Raw genomic sequence first — 13,356 nt, 5'->3', positions numbered from 1 at the left:
CACTTTTGGAAGTTCATAAAAGTGTTTGATTTCATGGTTTTGTTGTGGTTTCTGTTGGTTTTTGGGGTTTGGGTGGTATGGATGGTGTGAAATTGTTAGTGGAGTTGAAGAAAGCTTCCTCCTCGGATCCAAAGTTCCTTCATTTCTTCCTTTTGTTCATCTCAAAGCAAGTTCTTTGGGTTTGATAGGTAAGGGAAACTTTATTATTTTCTATGCTTAGTTGTTATGGATTGGTTTCAAGGTTGCTTCAGAATGAATCATGTTGTTTAAAATGAAAGTTTGAGTTTGGGTTTTGATATTGGGGTTTTTGATTGTTTGACGAATATTGATGAAAAGTTCCTATTTATAAAGAGTTTTGATGTTGTTTCACTACTACGAAAAAGACTTTATATGTCGGTTAAATTGTGCATTCTACGTCGGTTATTAATCATTGTCGTAGGAGATGTCGACGGTTCCATAGACAACCGTCTTAGAATAAAAGATATGATTCTAAGACGATTCTTAGCTAAAAATCGTCTTAGAAGGGTATCTTTCTAATATGGTTCTTAGTTAAAAAATCATCTTAGAATGATACACTTTCTAAGACGGTTTTTCAGAGAACCGTCTTAGAATGATTTTTTTAAAAAAAAATCCATTTAAATACATAACACACAAAATAAATGAAGACTTAATATAACCTTTTGTTGTTCTAGTGACAAGTCATCCATGCATTGAATAAAAAAAATTGTATTCCTCTCCATTAATGAACTAGTTGACAATTGCAAATGATCATAATCACACTGCAATGGCACAACATATGTAAACACAAACTAAATATAAAACGAAAAAAAGAATTTTTACTAAAGATCATAAATCACCTGGTTGACTAGAGTATCAGGTTCAAGCTCTGTCATAAGGGCACTGATAAAAGCAGAATTTGAACCTTTGATTAGATATAAACTATATATGAAGCATTATCAAAATTAATCACAAACTGAGTAAACGACTTACAAAAATATTCCAAATCTAATCAATACACTTCCATACAATAATATGCATGAAAAAGTTATTAATCTTAACGCCAATAGCATGTCTAATTCAGTCTTAATTGTTGTGTTAACAAAAGTGACATACTATTATCATTCTAATTCACCATGAAAGATGTGTTTAACAATCATTTCAAAATTTCAATCAACTTACTTCTTAAGATTTAGTAAGTACAAGCATTCCATATTAAAAAAAATTAAAAGAAAAAAAAAACAATAATTCATTATATGAAGGACTATTTGGTCAAACCCACTTAAGAGAAAGACAAATTTTAGAAAAGCTTACCCGTGTTTCCTCAAAGATATCCACCCATGATAAGTTCTTCTCCCTCAATCTATTTCAAAAAATAGAAAAATAAGAAATCAAGTGATTCAACTTAAACACAAGACATCCAAAAAAATTACTACTTCTCTCTAGTAAAATTATTGTTGTGATAGAGTTCCATGAATGAGTCAAAAAGCTTCAAGGCCTTTAACGCTAGAACACCTTGATCGGACCTTGATGGATCATATATTATGCAAACACAACGTCTAATATTCTCCTGAAAACATTGCCAAGTTTGTAACAAATGGTCATTTACCAGATTAGATACTTTTGAAAATATTGTTTTTAGCCAAAAAAAAAACAAAATAATGCACAAAGTACTGCATCCAATAAACTAATTTTTCTGTTTGAAATATCAGAAATCATCATCAACAATTTATAGTAAGCATGATATTCTAACATCAAAACATTAATTTAGTAAGTCAAGATAAAATAACATTAACTTTTTAGTCTAAATACACCAATATTTGAGACTGAAATAATATTTAATTATTTTAGAATAGCAAGTTGAATATAATATTTAGGTCCTAAGAAAATATTGCGTAAACCATTTTTCATATAGAAGTTTATTAAAATCAAAGCATGTAATATTTATATGTAAATTCAACGTTAAGCAAAGGACTTTTATATGAATTAGATTAGAATGTTGAAACGGTGACTTAAATGATTGCTAAAACATTAAATATTTGATTAATTATAAAGTAGATTAAATTCAAGATAAGAAATAGTGTCTAAGAGTAAAAAAAAAAAAGAGTTTGAGTTAATGGATTGGAATTAATCCATTTGGTCATATAGAATGTAAAACAAAATTGTGGTAAAAAATATTAACCGAATTATTAGATATACTATAATAACACAAAAGACAAGTCTCAATGAAGTTGATAAATATTATAAGAGACTGCCTAGGGGGGGCGATTTCTTTTTCTTAACTATAAACATTAAGAGCCTTAAAATCCTAGTGGTGGCAGCTGCCCCTAAACACATACACCTGGTTCCGCTCTTGATTAGTATAATATAGTTATCATAAAAATTAATAAATTTAATTTATTATATATGTTGAATTATAATTAGAAAATAATGTAAAATTATTTTATTTACAATGTTTAACTTATTTTTCAAAATTTTGAAACTGAAATTAAGTGTTTTTGAACTCAAATAATTGGCTGAGTAAAATTGTGTTAACTTGTAATATCAAAGTAATTTTGTCTTCATTAGTTAGTTGTTTTAGAAATATGAAGTGTGAAAAAAGAAAAATGGGATTTAAATAATTATCATTGATTGAAAAGCGATGATACACAACATACAAAAGGTACGCAACCTATTAAAAAATAGTATACAAAAGGTAGCAAAATACTCTTAATTTATAACCAAACTCACTCTAATTATAAAGTATTTTTCTGACTAAAGTAAGAAATATTACATGCACGATAAGAAAGTGAGGGTGGCTAAGGCTCCCATTGCTACAAATAAATCCGTCCCTGACCATTCCCCCACAGGATTGGAGTACTGAGAAAAAAACTAAATCTAAGGCCAAAATGTCTGTGCCAAAATCTTTAGCCATGTTATTTTCTACTAGTGGCTTATCAGTTGAAAGATAATCAAAAGAAGAAGACTTACCTAGTGTTTTAGTGTTTGCTTGTTTCTTTTTCTTTCTATTCTTCCTTCCAGTCTTGGTAATTTCCGGATTAAATGGCATTTTATCCTCTAGCTTTTTACCTCGCATAAAGGAAAAAAGAGCACACTACAATAACCCGAAAGCAATAAGGTTAGTGAAAATAAAAGTAAGAGAAAATTTATACAAAATTTAAAGCGAAAGCAATAAGTACAAAGGTACGAAAAAATAAAGGAAGGAATTTATACAAAATCAAAAGAAATTTACAAAGGAAATTAGCCTATCAAACTAAGAGTTTAAATCCGAAAGAACTAAGTGGATGACTCAAGTCCCCAACAACGGCATCAGAAACTTGTTAAGACTTTTGGCAAGCATACCAATTGTTGTTGTAGGTTTCACATTTATAAAAGAGTTCATTTCCACAAGGACTTGAGTTACTTAATCCATTCAGATAAAGGTTATCAGTTTAATAGTTATGTACAAATTCAATCGAATTTCATTTGGTTTTGGTTTAACTAACTAAAAGTAAAAGAATACTAAAAATAACAGATTTACGGAAATACGAAAATAACGGAATTCAGTGCGCCAGAAATACGGAAATTGTGGAAATTAATTCAAGAAAACATAGGATTGGATTTCATCATTCATACCCTTAGTATCTTAATAAGATTAACATGTATAAATCATTTTCTAACATTACTGATGCACACATAATTATTCCAAGTTGATTCCTCGCACTTGGAACCTAAGAACATTTACTAAATATTGATCCCTCGCATATACAGTAAATATCCCAACATTACAATTATATTCTCGCATTTTTTGCAATCAAAACGTTATGCTCTATTCCTAGCAACGTAACGTAGAGAGTAAAATCATTCAGTTCAAATTCTAAGATTACTTTCCAGTCTCACTTAAAATCCAATTTCATGACACTAGTGATCAAATAGAATTAAGCATTAAGAGTAGAATGAAATTACAAACAATGAGTAGAAAAGATTAATACATATATAATATCAAAAGGGATACATAAGTGTACATATATTACATCCAATCCTTTAGAAAAATTAACCGATCATTATGCAGAGCATAAGACTAACAAGGGAAATGACGAAGGAAGTGATCCACGGTCACAACTCTGTAGCGCATCAGCTTCACTTTTCCTTTTCTTCTTCTTCTTCTACATTTTTCTCTGGTTTTCAGGCTACTGGTATATATTCTTCTCTTCCACTGCATGGCTATTTATAGAAAAATCCATCTAGTGCAGGGGAACCTCGCCCAAGCGAGCTGCTTGCTTAGGGCTGAAGGTATTAGCTCGCCTAGATGAGCTGGAGCTCGCCTAGGCGAGTCGCTTGCTTGGGGCCGAAGTTTTCTCTTAGCCCAGGCGAGCTAGATGCTAGCCTGGGCGAATTTGGGGTAAGAAACCTTCATGAAAATACTTTTTTGCCCTTCCTTTTAGCTTTGTTTCTAAATCTAACAAACAACCATCAAAACCTACAAAGTCATGGATGAATCTTTCATATTTAAACAACTATATTAGTAAATGTACAATATATATATATATATATATATATATAAACAACTAGATTTAAGGGTAGTTTATAAGAAAACTATTACAATCAAAGCATAAGTGCTAACAATTTAATCCCAAAAAAAAACTAAAATTTGGCACTTATCAAAGATTCATTCATGATTTTGTAGGTTTTGAAGGTTGTTTGTTAGATTCAAAAACAAAGCCAAAAGGAAGGACAAAATGGTCTTTTCATGAAGGTTTCTGACACTAAATTCGCCTAGGCTAGCATCCATCTCGCCTGGGCTAAGATGTAACTTCAGCCTTAAGCAAGCAACTCGCCTGGGCGAGTGGATACCTTCACCATTAAGCCACAATTTTTCTGGCAAGCTACAACTCGCCTGGGCGAATTTCCCTGCACTCCTTGGTTGTTTTCTATAAATAGCCATGCATGGTTAAAGTGAACCAAAATCCAGCTGAAGTAAAAACCATAGAGAAACGCAGAAAAAGAAAGAGAAGAGGAAAAATGGAGTTAAGGCACTGCAGAGTTATGACCGTGGATCACTTCCATCGTCATTTCTCTTGTTAGTCTTGTGCTATGCGCAATGATCAGTTAGTTTTTCTTAAGAATTGGATGTAATCTTTGTACCCTTATGTATCCCTTTTGATATTATATATGTATTAATCTTTTCTACTCATTATTGGTAATTTCATTCTACTCGTAATGCTTGATTCTATTTGATCACTAGTGTCATGAAATTCGATTTTAAGTGAGACTAGGGAGTAATCTTAGAATTTGAACCGAATGATTTTACTCTTTACGTTACGTTGATAGGAACAGAGCATAACGTTTTGATTGCAAAAAGCGTGAGAATATAATTGTAAAGCTGGGGTATTTACTGCATATGCGAGGGATTGATATTTAGTAAATATTCTTGGGTTCCAAGTGCGAGGGATCAACTTGGGATAACTATGTGTGCATCAATAATGTTAGAAAATGATTTATATATGTTAATCTTATTAGGATACTAAGGGTATGAACGATGAAATCTAATCCTATGTTTTCTTAAATTGATTCAAGTCGTTATTATTATTTTCATAATTTACGTATTTCCAACACACTAACTTCCGTATTTTTTGTATATCCGTTATTTCCGTAAGCCCATTATTTTTACTTTAAGTTGTCTTTAGTTAATCAAACCAAAACCAATGACATTCAATTAAATTTGTACATAACTATTAAACACCTTTATCCGAATGAATTAAGTAAACTCAAGTCCCTATGGAGACAAACTCTTTTATAAATGTGAAACCTACAACTACAATTGGTATGCTTGCCAAAAGTCCTAACACCTACCGACAATAAATAAGAATTAATGGGTAGCTGATGGTTGTTACACTCACCCAAAGAAAAGTATCGCAAGGCAGATATAACGTCAATAAAGGCATTAGCGAGAAGTAGAAAAACACAGTCGTTGCAAGTCATGAATTCATAAAAGTACAAGAGGCCTTAACAATAGGCAAAGGTTTCTTCACAAAACAAATAATGCCAAATACTTCCCAAGTATACTCAAAAGGTAGTAAACAAAAGAAATACAACATAAAAACTAGGCCTACCTGATAACGATTGTCGAATCCTCTCAAAACAAACTAGAATTCCAACAATTCTACAGTATAAGCATAACCTAGGTAGACTCAGAGACATAATCCAATTAGGATCCAACTTCAATCCACTTATAAATCAGAGCAGGGGATTTCGTCGAGTAGTTTGCAGATAATTGAAATACAGAAATAGAATCACAAAATTTGATAGGATTATGAAATAGATTTAAGAAGCATAAATCCAATTCAACAAATCCAAGCAATTTGAACTGTCATAGTTTCTAAAGATGATGATCCTATTATGAAGGTTCAGTCAATCTAATTAGAGGTAATTCAATCAAACTAATCCCTAATTAAATTGAGATCACAAATTAAATTGAAGTATTATCCAATTAATTTGTAATTAGGATTTGAATTAGGAAATTAATCAATTAGCTTATTCATTTCCAGTCTTAAACATATTCAAATTAATGAATACGAAAATAGAATGAGAGAAGAGGTAGAACATTCACAACAAAATTCGAAATACTTAACTAGAACTCAAATTCATCATTGCTTGAATCGGATCCTTGGATTAATTAGTTATTTAGCCTTCCATAGTCATCACCAATGAAAGAACAACGAAAATTGAGCAAGAGAATATAAGAAAAAAGTTGAAGAGATGAAGAAATACAAAGAAAAAGTGAGAAAAAGGAGAGAAGAGTTTGATCTAAAACTTCCACTAAAAGTTTCTAAAAATCAGTTTTGCACAAAATGATTCTAACTAACTAACTAAATTTGAAAATATACTAAGTAAACTAATATATACTCTAACTAATAAGAAGTAATGGATAAGTTCTGATTAGGCCTAACTAATCTCTCAAATTAAGCTAATCACACAATGCAAAGGCCCAAAATTTTCAGCCCAAAATCCAAGTGCAGAGGATCCGAATTCCAAGCTCAAAATGACCCTAAAAACGGAAGAATTAGCCCAAGCTCATCTCTAACATAATTGTAGCTCTTTTTCTTATCTCTCCATGGACTACTCATATGCTCCACTTGGAGTTTTATAGCATCCTATAGGTCCTACACAAGGCATATAAGTCTAGCAAAATTATGAAAATAAGCAACAATTATCAATTAAGCCCAATTATTTTCCTAATACCAAAACTGAGTTAAGGTGAGAAAATAAGAGTCAAAGAAAGGTCAAGTCAAATACAGCTTCATTGAATGTTGTTTTGATGTTCAAATTCGTAGCTAGTGCCTTGGCTGGAACTGTATGATGTATTGTTTTTCTTGAAATTTTAAGGTTAAAAATGAGTTCCTTGAATGTCAAAACTTAGGGTTAGCCTTAAATTTCTCCTAAATCAAAGTTTTCTAGTAAAAGTTATGAATGAAACAAGTTTAAGGAATATTTTTTTAGGACTAAATTGCCACGAAAATAAACTGGTTTTATGATTATACAGACTGTTTTTGTTAAATATTTGCCTTCAAGAATGAGTTTAATAGGTGTGAAAATATAGGGTAGCATGTAAAATTTATGAAAAACCGATCTCAGAACACCTAGAAAATTGAAAATAAGTTTAGGAGCAAAACTTTGCAAAATTGGACAGCAATTTAATTTCAGACAGTAGATGACTCTCTTAGTAATTCTAAGCTCAAAAATGGTTTTTGAACATAGAAAATCCTTAAGGAAATATTAGGGAGGGCTAAAAATAGTTTCAAACATATTTGTAAACTAATAGTCTTAGACAAACAATTGTTGAAATTGGAAGAATAACTAGTAACATGAAAGCTTAGTAATTTGTACCTATGAAGTGACCTTATGATTATCTATTCTGGAATTGTTTGTCAACTTGCTAGATTATTGTTGGGATAAATTGTAAAACCTGATGATTGTTGTATGTTTGGAATTGTGGTAGTTCTTTGCTAATAGAGCTACCAAAATGCATATAAATAATTGTTGTTATTGTTGAATGATAAAGACCAGCAGAGTGTGAACTCTGACAAATTATGTGTGGTGTGCGAATTTACATTATGTTGTATACGTATATTGCTATTCTATTTGTACGTGTTGTGGTCTAGGTTAGGGGGTGTCCAATCCTCGGCAAATTATTTGTTATGAATGTTAGATAGTTATAATTATAGCCATTATGTTGTTCAATATATTAGTGTGACAAGTGGTTTCTACCACTTGAGGGCAAAGATTGGTTCTTTGAGAGTTGTACATAGGCCTGAGTCTAATCTCTCTCTTTTTTTTTGTTTAGATGTATGAGATTGTTGATGTATGTGACATGAGGGCTACACACACGATGCGGTGGAAAAAGTCAAGAGCACTAAATTGAGAGTAAGGAACTGATGGTTCTATTCCATTTGTGAGTAGGTGAGATTGCATTGAGAAATTGGATGGTGGATAAAGATACACTGGACTATAGTGGATGGAGAGGTTCAAAGAACCTAAGGGAATTAGCTAGTGGTGACCATCCAACATTTGATGCACTCATTTGGCATAGGGAACTCACAAGCCTCACTTTGCTACTCCTAACGGGTTCTGAGACTATGCTTTTTGAGTTGGGAGTTGGGAGTTGTATACATATGTGGTAATCACTCCAACTGTCATCCACGTAATTGTAAAGGTTAGGCCCTATTATGTGGCAAGCGTGTTAGTTATGCACTTAGGATCTCGAGAGTGTTGTTTTCCTAGAAAAACCACATGTAGTGCTTAAGTAGGTTGTATTTCCTTGTTTGTTTGTTTGTGGCGTTTTGAGGAGCAGAGCACTCACCCCTACAACCAACAGTTTTCAAGTATCGATGACGTCGAGAATGTTGGTGCCCCTACAAGCCTAACATAGTTCACAGAGGGAATAGGTATGACCATGTGTGAGGTAACACGTACTACGTGTTATACATGTCACACCCAAATACATGTTGTGCTAGTAGAACATCGAAATGCGACACTCAATACTATTGACTATACTATAACCTACTACATTTTGTGGGGATTCACATCTTCTTCAAAGCTTCGCTACAATGAAGACATTCACATTTACCTTCGACTTAAGGAGCCTTGTCATGACTTGGAGTTCTTGTTAACTCCGGTGTGGTACAAAAAATAGGGCAACGCTCTTAACTACCGCATGAGCCAATGGGCATAGCTAAAGTTATCAAGGATAAAGGAGACCATTCTAATATGATGCTCGAGGAGATTTAGGAGTACAAAGAACTATTGTGTCAAATAGAGCCTTCATTTGAGGAGTATGACAATCTTCCCGAGGACATGTTCTAGATACAATTCGGTACTTTAAGGCTGGTAGTAGTATGCTCTGGTCTTAGTTTTTTTTTCCTTATTTTGATGTATTTTAAGGGATGGTTTCTCCAAGTGTATGCATTTTGTTGTAGCAGCTATGTATAACTTTTTCATTTACTTTTAGACACTTATGAGTTGTATCTGTATTTATCCTACTGTGACATTACTTATGTTACATTATTTATGCATGGAGACTAATACATCATTTTATATTTGCACTTATTTAATTCAACATAAAGATTTATAGTTTTCCAAATTTCACGTGTGTGTGTGTGTGTGTATATATATATATATATATATATATATATATATATATATATATATATATATATATATATATATATATATATATATATATATATATATATATATATATATATATATATATATATAAACTCGCCTCTTTCCCCTCAAGACGAAGTTTTTTAGTAGAATAATTCTCAAAATCCTCAGTGGTCAATTCTAACTTGGTTTGCCTTTCCACCAATGATTGCTCTAATTCTTCAACTCGGGCAACATTCTTCCTACAAGTAGACAATTCATTAGACAAAGAAGAGGCCTCCTCCTTATACTTCTTAACCTCTCCTTTTATCCTTGACACTTCACCATTTAACTTTCCAACTTGAGTTGTCACCAATTTCCTCTGATTCTCAATGTCGCCATACTTCTACTCCATCAAACAAGACATAACCCCCACGCCAACACCAATATGTTGCAAGGCTTTATAGGTATCACTAAATCCAACCTTATCTAGTTTAGCCAAATCACTAACCCCCACAAAATTTTGGTCTAAGATCTCACGAATAGGGAAAGTCTTACTCCATATAGAGCGCACACCCTCCTCACCTTCAAATTCCTCAAAAGCAAAAGCCTCATGCCAACTTACATCACCATCTATAATAGGGAAAGAAAATTGAGTTTGCAAAAGATGTAGCTTAGACCTTGAATTCACCTCACGATCAATAGAGTCGTTATGTTTCCTCCTCTTATTCCTTTCCTCCACAACACGCGAAAGGGAAAAATCAATTATTGAATGTTGTTTCACAGTAGCACCTGCATTAAAGGTAGTGACCTTCTCCTTTCTTCTACTCAGTTTTCTTAACCTTGCATCGTTGATCACCGAAGCAACAACACCTACAAAACACGATAATCACATTTCAAAATCTCAGAAAAGTCAAGTCAAAACGTAAACAATTAGAATGCACAAGAGCAAAGATAAATTGCCATCACACTTAATCAAATTTTTGCATGACACAATAGGATGCTTCTTCAAAGTAGCAATTAACACTTTTTGACTATCCTCCAAAAATCGACAATTGACATCCATGCGCACAATAGGATCGCGAGTCCATTACAAAGGAAAATTCCTTTGCCCATCAATATCAGTAAACAAAAGAGGACAACCCTTTTCCATCCTTCACTATAAAAAGCTTATCCTTATAGCCCTTAAAACTCCCATGAAAAGGTTGCAATAATCCCTTCCCACGACGACTAGTTAAGGAGACCCAACCAACTTTCCTCATATCCTTCACACAAAAAAAAAAGAATAGAAAAACACATTTACAGTGGGAACTTGGCCTAAATCCTTACACAAAATCTCAAAAGCACGAACAAAGGCCCAAGCATTCAAAAGCAATTGTATGGGTGCAAAATTCAACACTTCCTAAACAGAATATTGAAACTTTGTAAATAGAAGTAGAATACCTAATTTTTTGCCTTAATGTTTCATGTGTGTGTGTGTGTATGTGTGTGGAATCATCAGAGCCTTTCGGTGGCATCTCACATATTATCTCGTCTAGGCGACAAGGCTCAACACACACCCTAACATCCCCACCCTTACTTATCTGCTCCCTCATACCTACTAAAAGACCCTTTGATGTAAACATCGTATGAATTTCAAAATAGCCTTATCTACCCATCCATACTTGTCGGAATCATCCTCCCTATCACTCTTCTCCCCCTTCATAAAAACCAACACTAAAAGGAACTCTCTCCTCATCGGTGACATCTCCTCCACTGCTAGGCATCTACTCATCATCATTCATAGCAGAATCCTACACCATCGATTTGAAAAATGACACTGTGACATTCCCACTAGACTCGTCGCTTTTACTAACGCCCCTACCCACAACAACGTCGTCTGAAAAATGTGCACCATCCAACATCACGACCCAAGGAGTTTAAAAACAAAATTTACATTACAAGCATTTAAAAATAGAGAACTCGAACCCTAAACCTAGTCACCCACTCCAACATACCATCAAAAAAAGCAAAAAGAAGGAGGAGATCAACCTCACAAAACCAATAACACAATCCAACAACCAAAAACAAACAACTAAACACGCACCTTTGGCCATGGTTACCAGTAGAAACAAATCCTTCTGCAGCGAAACCATCTAAAATCCAAAAGCGTATAACACAAGCACTTCTCTCACTCCTTTTCAAAGAACCAAAGACACATCCTTAATTAGACCACTACTTATTGTTCAGCGGACATTGAACAATCCAATGGTCATCCATGCTTCCCACTCCAAACGACATAAAATCCAACAGTTCCCTTTTAATTTCCAATACCAAATCAGCAACCCTTGCCCAACTTCAAAAGCCCACTAATGCTCATCTTAATCAATCAGCAGAAAATGAGACAGATTTAAATTTCCAATGCAAATTGATGGGACAATGAAGTGACGACCATTACACGAAATGCGCACAGGGAATAAAAGTAGAGTTCAAATTTAAAAAAAAAGGTAGTGACAAATAGTTACTAAAAGTGCTTGCACCTTAGCAATCTTAGCTCTTGAGGGATTGTGGACCATCTTCCCTTCTCCCTCATTGGGAGGCCAACTCATTAGTAAGAATGAACAACTAAAGTACTTACACCTTAGTAGTCTTAGCACTTAAGGGACTATGGATTGTCCTCCGTCCTTGGGAGGCCAACTCATCAGTAAGAATGGACAACTAAAGTGCTTATGCCTTAGTAATCTTAGCACTTAAGGTACTATGAACCATCCTCCCTCCCTGGGAGACCAACTCATGACTTAAATGCTTTCATATTAGCAACCTTAGCAATTTAGGGAATGTGGAACATCCTCCCATCCCTAGGAGGCTGACTCAATACACAAGGACAAACAAGATAAAGACACACAAAATGACATGACCCTAAGGATGACCTATCATATAGCAAGAGTCCCCCCCCCCCCCATAGTACATTCTAACTCCTATAAACCCTGACACGTTAGTGACAAAACGACTCCACAGTACATGCATGGTAACGTGGCAGCAAAGCAAGGTTGATACAAGATCCTAACACTTGAGGTGAAAGAACAATCCTATCGCCCACAAATAAACGTCCTCTGCCAATGAATAATTGCCACTTGTCTATCCTCTACCAATGAACAATAACCACTTGGCATTCTAGGAATAGGGGGATCACACTTGACTGTTAGAGGATGACCACGATAATTGGAGAGGTGCCAATATTCTGCTCAAGGTTCACATTAGGACACAAGCTTACTAAGAGGTTTCACTTGAGGTCTTCTTCCTAGGCAATGACGTTCTCTAACGTGAACACTTTCTTTTTTATTTATTTTAATTTTTTATGATTTTATCTAATGTTATGGAATGTCTTAATTTGTTAATATTTATTATTAAATTTCTTATTATATTTAAGTGAAGAAATTAATGATATATGTAAAGTGATAATTATATTTGATTTAGAATTAATTTTACATAAGCCAAATGAGTGCAACTTGTGCATAGTGCATACCCCTAATTTCTTAGTTTTAATAATTAATTATTTTTGTCGACAATCGATTGTCTTATGTAAAAAAATCAATTTTATAACATAATCGTTGATTATCAAATTGATTGTAAAAAAATTATTTATCATCTCCTTTTTTCTTTTTTTCAAACGTACTATATTTTTCACTTGTTTTTATTCATTGTATTCTATTTTTTTTTCTTATTTTCATCTAACTTGTTTCTTTTCCTCCTGTC

Source organism: Glycine max, chromosome 20 (genome assembly GCF_000004515.6).
Source record: "Glycine max cultivar Williams 82 chromosome 20, Glycine_max_v4.0, whole genome shotgun sequence".
Lineage (NCBI taxonomy): Eukaryota > Viridiplantae > Streptophyta > Magnoliopsida > Fabales > Fabaceae > Glycine > Glycine max.
This window is presented reverse-complemented; position numbering follows the sequence as displayed.